Genomic DNA, 14,990 nt, shown 5'->3' with positions numbered 1-14,990 from the left:
AGTGTTTATTATCATCAAATATTCCTCATGAATATGATAAATATCTGACACGCGCTCTTTTGTTCCAGGATATTCCTCCGTAAGCAGATAGCTGAAAGCGTCTTATACGAAGGTAAGCAGTAACATAGTGTCAATAAATCTAAAATACTAATACACATCACACAGAATATTCAATAATTATCTACATTGGGATTCTTCCATTGAATCTAAGCCTGAGATCTGCTTTTCATACAACTATTTTTATGTGGTTATTCCATTTTGAGTCGCTCCGTACGATTACTCCCATATGTTTTACGGTCGTTGCAGTTTCTAGTGCCGGCTGCTGTGGCCGAGCGGTTCTAGACGCTTCAGTCCGGAACCGCGCTGCTGCTGCTTTCGCAGGTTCGAATCCTGCCTCGGGCATGGATGTGTGTGATGTCCGTAGGTTAGTTAGATTTAAGTAGTCTAGGGGACTGATGACCTCAGAAGTTAAGTCCCATACTGCTTAGAGCCATTTGAACCGTTTTTGAACAGTTTCTAGTGATATATCTCCAATAGTGTAATCCGGAAGTAATGGATATTTCCGCCTATTTATACGTTCCATTGAGGGTGAACCGCCAGTCTCTTCGATCCTCTGCATTTCACCGCAGTTACTAGATGTTGCCGCGTGCCAAGTAAATAGGTAAAATTGTGGCCTTGGCGTAGTGCATCAGTTGTTCTTACCATTTTACTGTCTAATCTGCGGGCTTGACTTGTCGCGATCCAGATATTTCCACACCAGAAAAATCCGAAGTGGTCTCTGAGTATGGAAACACGTTGAAGACATAAATTTTATTTAAGTGCAATGTGTAAGAACCGCCCTCCACCTCCCCCTGTCATTTTAATAATTTCCTTTACTTCTTGCAAGAAAAAGCTGTCTGTCCTATATTAGGCAAACGGACTAAAGTTCAGTACGACAGCTAAACGGGGAATCTTACACCCAGGAACATGAGCCTAACTAATTATCTCTGACCGTGTTTCGAGTGCCACATATCCTTTCACTCCTGTGCCCCTCCTGAACAAATATCTCTATTTCTTTCCAAGCAATTATCATTAACGTGAATAGGTAACTAAGACGAATACTGAATATTGAAACTCGACCTTTTTATTATTAAAGCAAATAATATCAAACTCTACCATCTGGTGAGCAAGATGTATGAAACAGGCGAAATACCCTCAGACTTCAAGAAGAATATAATAATTCCAATCCCAAAGAAAGCAGGTGTTGACAGATGTGAGAATTACCGAACAATCAGTTTAATAAGCCACAGCTGCAAAATACTAACACGAATTCTTTACAGACAAATGGAAAAACTAGTAGAAGCTGACCTCGGGGAAGATCAGTTTGGATTCCGTAGAAATACTGGAAAACGTGAGGCAATACTGACCTTACGACTTAACTTAGAAGAAATATTAAGGAAAGGCAAACCTACGTTTCTAGCGTTTGTAGACATAGAGAAAGCTTTTGACAATGTTGACTGGAATACTCTCTTTCAAATTCTACAGGTGGCAGGAGTAAAATACAGGGAGCGAAAGACTATTTACAATTTGTACAGAAACCAGATGGCAGTCATAAGAGTCGAGGGACATGAAAGGGAAGCAGTGGTTGGGAAGGGAGTAAGACAGGGTTGTAGCCTCTCCCCGATGTTATTCAATCTGTACATTGAGCAAGCAGTAAAGGAAACAAAAGAAAAATTCGGAGTAGGTATTAAAATCCATGGAGAAGAAATAAAAACTTTGAGGTTCGCCGATGACATTGTTATTCTGTCAGAGACAGCAAAGGACTTGGAAGAGCAGTTGAACGGAATGGATGGTGTCTTGAAGGGAGGATATAAGATGAACATCAACAAAAGCAAAACGAGGATAATGGAATGTAGTCGAATTAAGTCGGGTGATGTTGAGGGTATTAGATTAGGAAATGAGACACTTACAGTAGTAAAGGAGTTTTGCTATTTGGGGAGCAAAATAACTTATGATGGTCGAAGTAGAGAGGATATAAAATGTAGACTGGCAATGGCAAGGAAAGCGTTTCTGAAGAAGAGAAATTTGTTAACATCGAGTATAGATTTAAGTGTCAGGAAGTCATTTCTGAAAGTATTTGTATGGAGTGTAGCCATGTATGGAAGTGAAACATGGACGGTAAATAGTATGGACAAGAAGAGAATAGAAGCTTTCGAAATGTGGTGCTACAGAAGAATGCTGAAGATTAGATGGGTAGATCACATAACTAATGAGGAGGTACTGAATAGGATTGGGGAGGAGTTTATGGCACAACTTGACCAGAAGGAGGGATCGGTTGGTAGGACATGTTCTGAGGCATCAAGGGATCACCAATTTAGTATTGGAGGGCAGCGTGGAGGGTAAAAGTCGTAGCGGGAGACCAAGAGATGAATACACTAAGCAGATTCAGAAGGATGTAGGTTGCAATAGGCACTGGGACATGAAGAAGCTTGCACAGGATAGAGTAGCATGGAGAGCTGCATCAAACCAGTCTCAGGACTGAAGACCACAACAACAACAACAACATCAAACTTATATTCCCTATCTGCCCTAACTCTTTCATACTAACAAGCACTTTCACACAGGCTTTCTGTTTATTTCGCAGTGACAATCATTGCCGCTATAATCATCCTAATTAGGCACTCGCTCCATCGTTTCGTCTTATAACTTCGCTCGCTACAGCCAGAATGACTTCCCGCGCCCCGCATAACGGCCGGCGCCAAAACTCTCACTGCTTCTAGAACAGTGGTTCCCAATATGTGGGTAATTGCCATCTGAGGAATGAAATTTAATTTTCAGAGGGGTAAAAACTAAAAGATTCGATTCTGTTTCAGTCACGAAACTAAATTATTGTCAAAAGATCATCATAATTATCACAGTTTTGTAGTCTCTGATACTGATTATACAAGTTATCAACAATTACTTTTCCTCAGTTAGCAGCATCAACGCGGTGTAGATTACAGTTCCTCAAGTAGTCCACCCACTATACATATGTTGTGCTTTGTTCCGTATGTCGCTGATAATAAAAATGACACGTATGCGTAAAAAATGCTAAATATCTCAAGAAAATGTCTATTCCAAGTTGTAGATAACAAACAGAGGAAGATGGTCAAATGGCCGGTGAGCCTTATATATATAAGGCTCACCAGCCATTTCACCATCTTCTGTGCGGATGCACAGTGTCTGATCTCGTACGGGAATTGGCAAAAAGCCGCGAGTAATGACTGTAATGGGCAGGTGCGCTATGAGTACAGTGGGGGACAATAATTTGGGAATGTGGGTCTCCCGTTGACTTATATCAACGCCTGTATGCAGCTAGGGGTATGTATTTCATTGTAATTTCATTTTACTAAACTGACATCTTCAACCTGATGTTCAAAAATGGTTCAAATGGCTCTGAGCACTATGGGACTTAACATCTGTGGTCATCAGTCCCCTAGCACTTAGAACTACTTAAACCTAACTAACCTAAGGACGTCACACACATCCATGCCCGAGGCAGGATTCGAACCTGCGACCGTAGCAGTCGCGCGGTTCCGGACTGAGCGCCTAGAACCGCTAGACCACCGCGGCCGGCCAACCTGATGTGTCAGTGGATGATTGCCGCAGTGCTCGTGGCGGTTTTGCTTAATTGGCATACGGATTCTCGACTGTACGGCCTTTGAACGGAAACTCTTTGATTGCCCTTTATACTATTGATCAAGCCCCGATAGCTTGCTCAATAGAAATGTCCTTTGTAAAAGAGTTAGTATCCAGTTTTACCTAAATATCATACAGATCCTTGCCGCCTTACGTGTGTGTATGTGTGGGAAAGCCACCCTGATGGCGCGTTTGCCATGAATGAATGTGTAAGAATTTCCAAAAATTGCCACAGAGTTGTCTCTTGTTCACCCCCTCGTGTACTAGTCTTCTTCCCGCAGTTGGAAAGCAGTGAGTCCGTAAGAACATACTACGAACTTTGAGGGGAACCACAATGTTTGCAAGGGTGATTACCACTGTGTAGGACTCAGAAAGCTTGTCTAGCTGCGTATTAGGATATGTGACCTGTCTCCCCTCGCTCGCGACACTTCCAGCGCATATTCAGAGGTAAGTAGTTCTCTCTCCATTATCTTCAGGCTTCAGGCGTTGACGTATTTAGTCTGGCTTAGCTTGGTCTAACTATTTTTATTCCAGGATTATGTCTCCCTGTTCCGCTGTTTTGGTAAATTTACAGTGCTGCACGTTCATATTTCGGTACTAATCAGCAAGAGTCGAATTTATCTAGAATTCGGGTTTTTAATTATTCGTGTTCCACCAAATGTTTGAAATTCTGCGTACAGAGTAGGAATATTCAATTACTGTTCACTCGTTTATTTGAGTACTTGTCATACAGTTGGTTGGTGAAATCTACTCTCTTTTCTTTCTCTTTTTTGTGAAATGCCACATCAAATAAAGTAGCTTGTCACTAATGATTTGGAATATTCGTGGTAGGCTTCTTCTGCAAGTAGGTTGCTTTGCCTCTGTTCCCTTCTATCACAGAAATTCATGCCCCTTGTTTTCACTTGTAGTAGTGTGTGCAGCGATATTTGTGGAGCCGGCCGCGGTGGCCGTGCGGTTCTAGGCGCTTCAGTCCGGAACCGCGCGACTGCTACGGTCGCAGGTTCGAATCCTGCCTCGGGCATGGATATGTGTGATGTCCTTAGGTTAGTTAGGTTTAAGTAGTTCTACGTTCTAGGGGACTGATGACCTCAGATGTTAAGTCCGATAGTGCTCAGAGCAATTTGATATTTGTGGACTCGTTTTACTATGGAAGATGATCTCGAATCTAGTCGTCCTCCTGCGCTTAGTCTGCAAGCACATGTTGTACGCCGCATATCGAATAAATGTAGTTTAGCGCGTTCCATAATACTGCTCCCCGCTTAATGAATATCCGTTCGTATATCCTTTCCGCCAGTTTGATGGAATTATCCGATTTTAAAGATTATTTTTTACGCCATTTGTTTAATCCTTCCTCGCGTGGATTGATTTCGGAGGTTACAAGTCATCAGTGAGAATAGAGCCTTTTCTCGTAGCCGTCACAGTAATGAAAATCACTCCGGTATTTGAGATTATGGTGCTTTTCCTGTTGTTTGATTGTAGATCGCACTGTGTAATAAGTGTTCATGAATATCGCCTCCTATAAATGTTCCTGACGATGAACATGTGTTCACTCCCTCATTCATTTACGTTACTTCTATTGTGTAAATTATGCTCTGTGTATGCAGATTACGGGCACGGGTGATAAATTTCTTGTAGTATATTGAAAGTGCTTATTGGGTCCGCCAGAGAACCGTCATGAGTCAAGATCCCAATGCGTGTCTTTCTGATGTATCAATTAACTGAATTTCGAAAGAAATAATCCGCACTGGCTGTAGAATACTTTTTATTAAAAGTCCCTACCGGTTTCGCGCCACTAGAAGACGCATCCTCAGGTGATAAAACGTCTTTTTAACAGGTCGTCGCCGAAAGATAGTTGCCTTAGGGCCACTCTCCATGATTCACGTCATATTGTAAACAAATGTCGCTGTAAAAGCGGTATTCATTATTTAAATCGGAGGGGATAGCAGAAACGCGTCACAAGCAGGAAGGTGGTACTGACCGCCATCATAGCGGTCGGTACTTTTAATTTCGTGGTAACATTTACGAAAACAACATCGTGAAACTGTCACAAACCTGGCGCACCAAAACACTACATAAGATAACCATTTGCATAAAAACAACAGGATTGTATTACATGACAGTAGAACCACATAGACACGAATTATACAAGCAATGTTATATAGCTGATGAGAACAAAGGTATGACCTACAGAATACCAAAGGAGCAAACAGCCTGTAACTGTGTAGCATAGTTGACTCAACTGTCAATACAGCTGCACGAACCGTCTTTATGAAATAAACCTCAACAATTCGACAACTAAATAAATAACTGCTCCAGCAAAAAGTTTAACATATACTACAGCTACAACAGCACCAAAGGAACTACTGTTTTACAGCAACTGAGTCATCGATGTCATATGGATATCAAGACCATCTGATGTACGTAGCAAAACACAATCCTGTAATAGGTTAACTTATCTACTTAAAAATTTGAAATATTGTACCAAACTATGCAGTTTTCACAGGTAATCTGAAGATGGCGATCACGCCGAAATAAGCGTATAGTAATAAACAATATTATCAAACTCAGCAGCGTCTTTTGTCTCCTTGCGTAATATAATAATGTCCTTATAAGACATACACGACGCAGCGGACCCAGATGATGCAAATAGTTTAATTCAGTTATCTGGTCTGCATTAATTATGTTTGGACACTGTTGGTCTCCCTATCATTCCTTGTTCCCTGCTCTTTCGGTTGCATGATCGTTTTCCAAAATTCTCGGTCTGATTCCGTTATACCGTTGCCCTACAGAAGGCAGAAGGTCTCTCTCTCTCTCTCTCTCTCTCTCTCTCAATGATTATGTAAATAAAGCTCCCCTTCAACCTCAAAGTTGTAATCGCTTTACTGAACTTCAGGCTCCTTTCCATATTTCTGTTTGGTTTCATTCACAGCTTCTACAGTGTACAGATTGAATAACATCGGGGAGAAATTACGCCCTCGTACAACTGCAGTTTGATTTCTGTGTGAGTGTTAGATAACCTGTCGTACCTTTTATTTTATTTCTGCTGTCTCATTATTTCAAAATATACAACCCAGTCAACATTGTCGAAAGCTTTTTTTAAATTTAGAAATGCTATGAAGGGAGGTTTGTCCTTCATAGACCTATTTTCTGAGATTATCTCATGTGTTTCTACTTTCCTGCGGAACACAAAAAATGGTTCAAATGGCTCTAAGCACTATGGGACTTAACATCGGAGGTCATCAGTCCCCAAAATTTAGAACTACTTAAACCTAACTAACCTAAGGACATCACACACATCCATGCCCGAAGCAGGATTCGAACCTGCGACCGTAGCAGCAGCGCGGTTCCAGACTGAAGCACACAAACTGATATTCCCCGAGGTCGGCTTATGCCAGTGTATCCAGTCTTCTGTGAGTAATTCGTTATTTTGCAAGTTGACTTTCTAGGCTGATGATTTGGTAATACGCCCTTCAGCACCTGCTTTCTTTTTTTTTCTTTTTTTTAATCAGTATCATCATCATATTCTTCTTGAAGTCTGAGGGTATTACGACTGTCTCATATACGGGAAATCACAAAGTTTCCTTACGGAGGCCAGGATTGGTATGCCTATCAGGCAAAGTCACCGTGAGCGCTGAGGCAATCATCCAACTGACGCACCAGGTTGAAGATACTCGTTTTTTAAAACACAGAGTCCTGCTACATGAAGAAGTTCGTAACTGCGTGCTTCACGACCTCGTCCGACAGGAATCGTTGAATCTTCAATGCCTTTCTTAAGAGACCGAAGTCGTATTAATCGCATGGGGAGACATCAGGACTATAGGGCGGGTATTCGAGTGTCTCCCACTTGAGTTTGCGTAACTTCTGATATCTCACAGATCGACCAGCTTCCTATGTCGTATCGAGACGAGCACAGAACTTGGCGCACCATTGCACATTGGTTGGTTACCACACTGGACTCGTATTCTGGAGGTCGACTGTTCACACCTGCCATCCTGATTTAGGTTTTCTGCCATTTCCCGAAATTGCTTCAGCCAAATTTCGGGATTCTCTTTTGCGAGGGCACTGCCAATTTCCTTCCCCATCCTTCCCTAATATGAGCCTGTGCTTCGTCTCGAATGACCTCATTGACGACGGGACGTTTAACACTGATCTCCTCCTCCTGCTCCTCCTTCACCACATCGGTGGTTTCCATCAGACATGCCGCTCCATACATATTCTTCATTCTGTGATGGATGTCTACCGGTGTTCGTTCTTTGACAGACAAGAAAAGAATTAACGCACATTGGTCCTGTTTGGACGCATTTCGTAATAACGTCGCTGTAGATCATGTTTCTGCATTTACAGGACGCACGTTGGAAAGACACGAATGCCACACTAATCTCTTGCTACATATTGGTGCTTATGCATGGTGGTCAGAAATAGTGTGAAATTCTTGTAAGGGCGTTGTAGGATATGTTGTGCTGAGAAATAGCTGTCCAGAAAAAAATAGATTCATAGCACCGTTTCCGAGTTAATGGGCATTGAAGCTGCCCACCAGACATGGTGTCGCCATTCTTGTCCTTCGTTTGGTTTCCTAAAACCGAACACGAGAGCTATACGAAAATCGGACATGGTACGGAACCCGAGCCAAAGGCTGTGCTGCCTCGTGCGCCATCATCTACGCTATGAGATCAACTGACGCTTTCACCTGACGGGCTGCTTTAATTTGCGCGCACAACGGCCTGATTGGGGAACGTCTGTGCTAATTAACTCGGAAATGACGCAAAGTAATCGAATTTTTTCACCAATTATTTCTCAGCGCAACCTACACTACATCAACCTTAAAAGCTTTTCAGACAGTTTCTGATCATCCTGTAGACCGGCATCGGAGTCGCGCCACGTTACATATACGCTGCAGCAACGCTCTCAAACGGGAACTTTTTGATCGCCCTTTCTATATTGCACACCACATGGAATAGTTTTCTCATCGCTGGTTCTCCCAAGGACCTCGTTAGTTCTGAGGGAATGTCGTCTACTCCAGGGCCCTAGACTTAGGTCTTGCAGTCCCCTGTCAAATTACTCTCGCAGTATCGAAACCCCATCTCATTTTCGTCTATTGCTTACAAGTTACTTCCCTTCAGTAGCACTCCGTCTTCAGGCAACAAGTGGCTCATCGGGACCATCTGACCGCCGTGTCATCCTCAGCTGAGGATGCAAATAGGAGGGGCGTGTGGTCAGCACACCGCTCTCCCGGTCGTTACGATGGTTTTCTGCGACCGGAGCCGCTACTTATTCGGTCGAGTAGCTCCTCAGTTGGCGTCACGAGGCTGAGTGCGCCCCAAAAAACGGCAACAGGGCATGGCAGCCTGGATGGGCACCCATCCAAGTGCCGGCCATACCCGACAGCGCTTAACTTTGGTGATCTGACGGGAACCGGTGTATCCATTGCGGCAAGGCCGTTTTTTTCCCTTCTGTAGCCTTTGTATATACTCCACAATTCAGCGTTCCCTTCTTTGATTCGTATTGGCTCGCCATTCGCGCTTTTTTCTCCACAAATCTATTTAATTTTCCTGTAGACGGCATCTATCTATCCCACAGTTTGTCATACATGATTCCCCAAGTCTTCGTTCCACCTCTAGCCATTTCTCCTTTGCCATTTTGCAGTTTCTATCAATCTCATTTTTAGAAGTCTGTATTCCTTTTCGCGTGCCTCCTTTCGCCAGCTTCTTGTTCTTCTTCTTCTTCTTCTTGTGTCGGCTGTGGCTAAACATGGACTATGTAAAATAATTAAAAGGAACTGTTCTTTCGAGCAAGGTGCTTCCTAACCTTCCATGTTTTATTCATTCTTTCACCATGCTGCCGTTTTTGAACATTTTTATGCGTTTCTTCTCTTTCTCTTGAAGACCTTTTAGTTTATTTTATTTTGAATCCGGATTTTTTCTGTTTTTTAAATACTTTTCTGGGTTATATTAATCTTCCCAAAGTCTTTTTAAATGTTTTTGATCCCATGATTTTTGTTCTTTTTGTTATTTAAGTATTCGAAAATCCTTTTATTTGATCTTTTGTTCTCCATTATAATCACACATCCGGAGCAACTGACCCGCTACAAGAAGCTCTTCTTAGAACAGTTCAGAAGGCAGCAGTGGGAAGATGGTTTGTTCGTTACGGGTATCGTGAGAAAGACAGCCTAAATTGTGGTCTTCCTCCACGATTGGCTGTTGCGTTCGGAAGGTGCGCGCCAAAAGGATAATCTTCAGTTATTAATATTAGGAAAACTAAACAGTGATTTTACGTGAATTTCATACAAAGGTGTCCCTTAATAGCAGGCTATCATTCCATTATTTCAAAGTTGTTAGTTACCTGAAGAATAAAAAGTAATTGCTAAACCAAAAGGCAGACAAAGCATTTCGGAGATCTTCGGATCGCACCTAACGTGGATAGCAGAGTGAAGTGGATCGGCTATAAGATTATAGCTGGTTCGGCAGGCTCGGAGGACAGACACGTTGCCTGCCTTGGTCGGTATCGGTTAAGAACTTAATTAGCAATCTCTAATTATTTGGAGTGATTACAGGGTGTATACGACCCGGGACAACCGGGAGATCCGGGAAAAACCCGGGAATTTTTTCATCTGGGAGAAAACCGGGAAAAACCCGGGAGTTGTTTAGAATTCCGGGAATTTTTCTTTGTTTTAGTTTTCAGTTAAATTTTTGTGATTTTGACTGGTAAGAACCAATATTCTAACAAAAGACATTACTGCGTCCCGCTACTGCAGAATAATGGCGCAGCAACAAAACATGAACGAGAGAAAAAAAAACGAAAATAAAAAAGTTACAAAGGAAATGAGCTGTATACAACAAAACAGTGCTCATACGAGCGTCTACCAACAGCAAAGTCTATCAAACGCTTTAGGAAGACTATGCAATGCTTTATAACAACAAATTGCCTCCGATAAGCGTGACGTGATAACTGTTTAAATTAGATTCGTTTGAGCAGTTGCAGGCGGGATCTTGCGCATTCACAGTTGAGTCGCGTATGAGTAGTAAGAGGTGCATTCAAGTTCTACAGCCTCCGATTTTTTTTCTAATTAACTACTCACCCAAAATCGATGAAACTGGCGTTACTTCTCGACGTAATCGCCCTGCAGACGTACACATTTTTCACAACGCTGACGCCATGATTCCATGGCGGCGGCGAAGGCTTCATTAGGAGTCTGTTTTGACCACTGGAAAATCGCTGAGGCAATAGCAGCACGGCTGTTGAATGTGCGGCCATGGAGAGTGTCTTTCATTGTTGGAAAAAGCCAGAAGTCACTAGGAGCCAGGTCAGGTGAGTAGGGAGCATGAGGAATCACTTCAAAGTTGTTATCACGAAGAAACTGTTGCGTAATGTCGGCTCGATGTGCGGGTGCGTTGTCTTCGTGAAACAGCACACGCGCAGCCCTTCCCGGACGTTTTTGTTGCAGTGCAGGAAGGAATTTGTTCTTCAAAACATTTTCATAGGATGCACCTATTACCGTAGTGCCCTGTGGAACGCAATGGGTAAGGATTACGCCCTCGCTGTCCCAGAACATGGGCACCATCATTTTTTCAGCACTGGCGGTTACCCGAAATTTTTTTGGTGGCGGTGAATCTGTGTGTTTCCATTGAGCTGACTGGCGCTTTGTTTCTGGATTGAAAAATGGCATCCACGTCTCATCCATTGCCACAACCGACGAAAAGAAAGTCCCATTCATGCTGTCATTGCGCGTCAACATTGCTTGGCAACATGCCACACGGGCAGCCATGTGGTTGTCCGTCAGCATTCGTGGCAACCACCTGGATGACACTTTTCGCATTTTCTGGTCGTCATGCAGGATTGTGTGCACAGAACTCACAGAAATGCCAACTCTGGAGGCGATCTGTTCAGCAGTCATTCAGCGATCCCCCAAAACAATTCTCTCCACTTTCTCGATCATGTCGTCAGACCGGCTTGTGCGAGCCCGAGGTTGTTTCGGTTTGTTGTCACACGATGTTCTGCCTTCATTAAACTGTCGCACCCACGAACGCACTTTCGACACATCCATAACTCCATCACCACATGTCTCCTTCAACTGTCAATGAATTTCAATTGGTTTCACACCACGCAAATTCAGAAAACGAATGATTGCACGCTGTTCAAGTAAGGAAAACATCGCCATTTTAAGTATTTAAAACAGTTCTCATTCTCGCCGCTGGCGGTAAAATTCCTTCTGCCGTACGGTGCTGCCATCTCTGGGACGTATTGACAATGAACGCGGCCTCATTTTAAAACAATGCGCATGTTTCTATCTCTTTCCAGTCTGGAGAAAAAAAATCTGAGGCCTTAGAACTTGAATGCACCTCGTACCTTCTCCCGCTTCTGGTTACAGAAGTGTGGCTGGGCGCCACTTCTTAATATTGCCCCGATTCGAAAATATAGTAAATCTGGGGCTGATGCACAGAGCAGTATGAGTTGTGGTGGGGAAGTGGGTCGTCGTGACGTGACCTGAACTGTGTTCACGTTCAGTGATTTTGTTGTTTCCTCTTCGTTTATTGCTCTCACGCTAAACAATAACAAAACGGATTTTTGTGGCAGTGAGCTATCAAATTAATTAAAATAGTTCACATAATTACGGAAGGATAAAATATGCTTTTAGTTTCAGATTTTATTTCCACCTTTCTGACAGTCAAGCATTTATCGCCTTACAGAACAATGAAGTTATTTTTGCCGGTTTTTATTCATCTTTTCTGCTGAGACAGTCAATTTATTTGAAACGAAGTGTTTGATTTCAAACTATTGGCTAGATGCAACTTTTCGCTGCATTTCAAGTGCATGTATGGCATTATGCCATATTGAACCAAACATGAGATAAAATAGTACTGGTACTTCAAGAAAATTTGGGCAACGGCCTTTTCGCAGTGGATACGCCGGTTCCCGTGCGATCACCGAAGTTAAGCGCTGTCGGCCGTGGCCGGCACTTGGATGGGTGACCATCCGGCCGCCATGTGCTGTTGCCATTTTTCGGGGTGCACTCAGCCTCGTGATGCCAATTGAGGAGCTACTCGACCGAATAGTAGTGGCTCCGGTCAAAGAAAACCATCATAACGACCGGGAGAGCGGTGTGCTGACCACACGCAGCTCCTATCCGCATCCTCAGCTGAGGATGACACGGCGGTCGGATGGTCCCGAGGGGCCACTTGTGGCCTGAAGACGGAGTGCTTACTCCAAGAAAATTTACATACGATTGTGCATTTGAAGCCGAATTATGCATTTTAGTATGGTTTATGAAATTCCGACGCTTTTGAAGTATCCTCTTTTGTCTTGTTCCTTTTATGACACAACGTAAGATCTTTTAATGTTTTGCACGTACGAACATAAGGGCTTCCTGCGTCATCGTTGCTGTGAAAGCGCGATGACACCTATTATCTGGCGCTCTGTTGCAACTGCTGAACCGAACCTATGTCTAACAGGTCGCGGGAAAATATTGCGAATGGTGTTTTGAAAAGCGCTACATTCAACGCAGATTTACTTATACGGAAGATGAACTATATGCGAGAATGTACAATGAATTTCTTAAATCACAAAGCATTTCACTCTCATTTAAAAGTCAACTCTTTCAGGACGACCATTTAGAAGAATTTAGAGTCCAGAAGATCAGACATTTACGTCGTTATTAAAAATTTTACTGGTACATTTGTGTGATGTATCTTAAAGTGTAACACGCGCAAAAATGATCAACATTATATTTGGAAACTTAGCTTCTCTTCCAGCTTATTAAGCTTCGAGACCAATGCTATATGTGAGTGCTATGTATGTTTATTTAAACCATTAACTTCCGTTATTTGTGTGTTCGCGATACTTAAGAGTGATATTGCTATTGGCTGATTACATCACGTGTCCTATGCTGTCATCAGCTGGCGAGATCACGCTTACAAAAGTGTATCGCAATCTCGATTTCAGTGCTTTGGGAAGTGCTATGCGGTGTTTGGTGGAATTCAAATTTATACCTTCGTAATACGAAAATATGCAGCGTACATGTTGCTGCACATCAAAGGTGTTTTCCCCCTGAGATTCATTTTCGAAAGTGCTGGGAAATTCTACGTCGGTATATAAAACAATAAACATTCAAAGGATTGATGAGTTTTACAGTGCCGAGGAAGAGTATACTGTCACTAACATAGAAAAATTGTACTTTCGCCCGGGAGAAAGTGTATTTTTAACCGGGAAAAATCCGGGAATTTTTTTTCCTTATCCACGTATACACCCTGGATTAAGAATAGTTTGATAGTAATTACGCAGACACGCATTTCATTATTTTGTATATTCTCTGTGATAGTGTGAAGAGTGAAAGTTTTTGTGATTCATAATATTGATTATAATTGTGCAGTTTCTCGTATTCTGCTAATAAAAGGCGGGTGGCATCCCGTATAAACGAAGTAATTGAAAATTTAATTATTTATACAATACCAATTCCTCGCAAAGAGTTTATTAAAGCCTCAAGACAATGTATTCACGACCTATGTGCAGTTTCCTGCGCACGGGACAACTACTATAGAAGACTACAGGTTGGTGGACATTATTCAGAACTTATGCATTCCACTCACCACTAGGTACCTCGCGAGTAATGCAATCGTAGTACAAATGTGATCAGTGACACATCATCTGTGAATGAGGCATGAAGGGAGGACATTTTTGAGGGAAGGGATTTATCATACTAACGAAAATCCCTCTCGCAATATTTCTCACTATCTCTCGCTCTCTTTTCCACTTGTCGTACATGGCATCCCTTGTGGGGAAATCTTTGAAGTCGAAATCCTTTGGAACTGTGAACTGTGGAAGGACTGTGATTCGTGTGAACTGTAAATGACCAGAGACCTGTATAAGAACTGTTGCAATTAGACTTGGAATTGTGTTTGAACTGTTTTAGAACTTCAGTTGAATAATTGATGCCTGAAGATCAAATTTTCCGTTACATTGAAAGTGGTATCGCTGTAAATCAGAAAGTGGGAGTTCTACGAGAATGAATTTTAACGTTGTGTGCGCGGTCCATGGGATTACGATATAAATCAGCACTTCAAGATTCTTCATGCTACGAAACAGCGCAGCGTGCAGATCAGCACGAGGCAGCCGCAGACAACAGGTGCAGCGCAGGGCATGTTTGAAGTATCAACTTGAACACACCACCAAAGTGGCGTGTCAGCCAGCGGTGCAGCCCACAGCTACGAGAATCAGCGGCAGTACGTCGATTAGTGTAAGTAGAAGTAGAGGAGTTTAGTCTCACAGTAGTTGTGACGATCCGGTGGGTCACATACAAATAAATGGTGGTGAATTCGGACATGGGTTTAATGGTATGTCAA

At 42.7% G+C, this 14,990-nt stretch overlaps 1 protein-coding gene across 3 annotated transcripts in view; it reads left to right on the top strand.

Annotated features, from left to right (window-relative positions):
• Nucleotides 1-14,990, top strand: part of LOC124555022 (1-acyl-sn-glycerol-3-phosphate acyltransferase alpha-like) — a 747,916-nt gene that overhangs the window by 618,227 nt on the left and 114,699 nt on the right. For all 3 annotated transcript variants that reach the window (XM_047128767.1, XM_047128769.1, XM_047128768.1), the window contains one exon: nt 69-112. The gene's annotated coding sequence lies outside the window, so the exon portion shown is untranslated. The remainder of the gene's footprint in view (nt 1-68; nt 113-14,990) is intronic.

The sequence above is a fragment of the Schistocerca americana genome, chromosome X (assembly GCF_021461395.2).
Source record: "Schistocerca americana isolate TAMUIC-IGC-003095 chromosome X, iqSchAmer2.1, whole genome shotgun sequence".
NCBI lineage: Eukaryota > Metazoa > Arthropoda > Insecta > Orthoptera > Acrididae > Schistocerca > Schistocerca americana.
The sequence above is the reverse complement of the archived record's forward strand: the minus strand, read 5'-3'. Positions and strand labels throughout refer to the sequence as shown.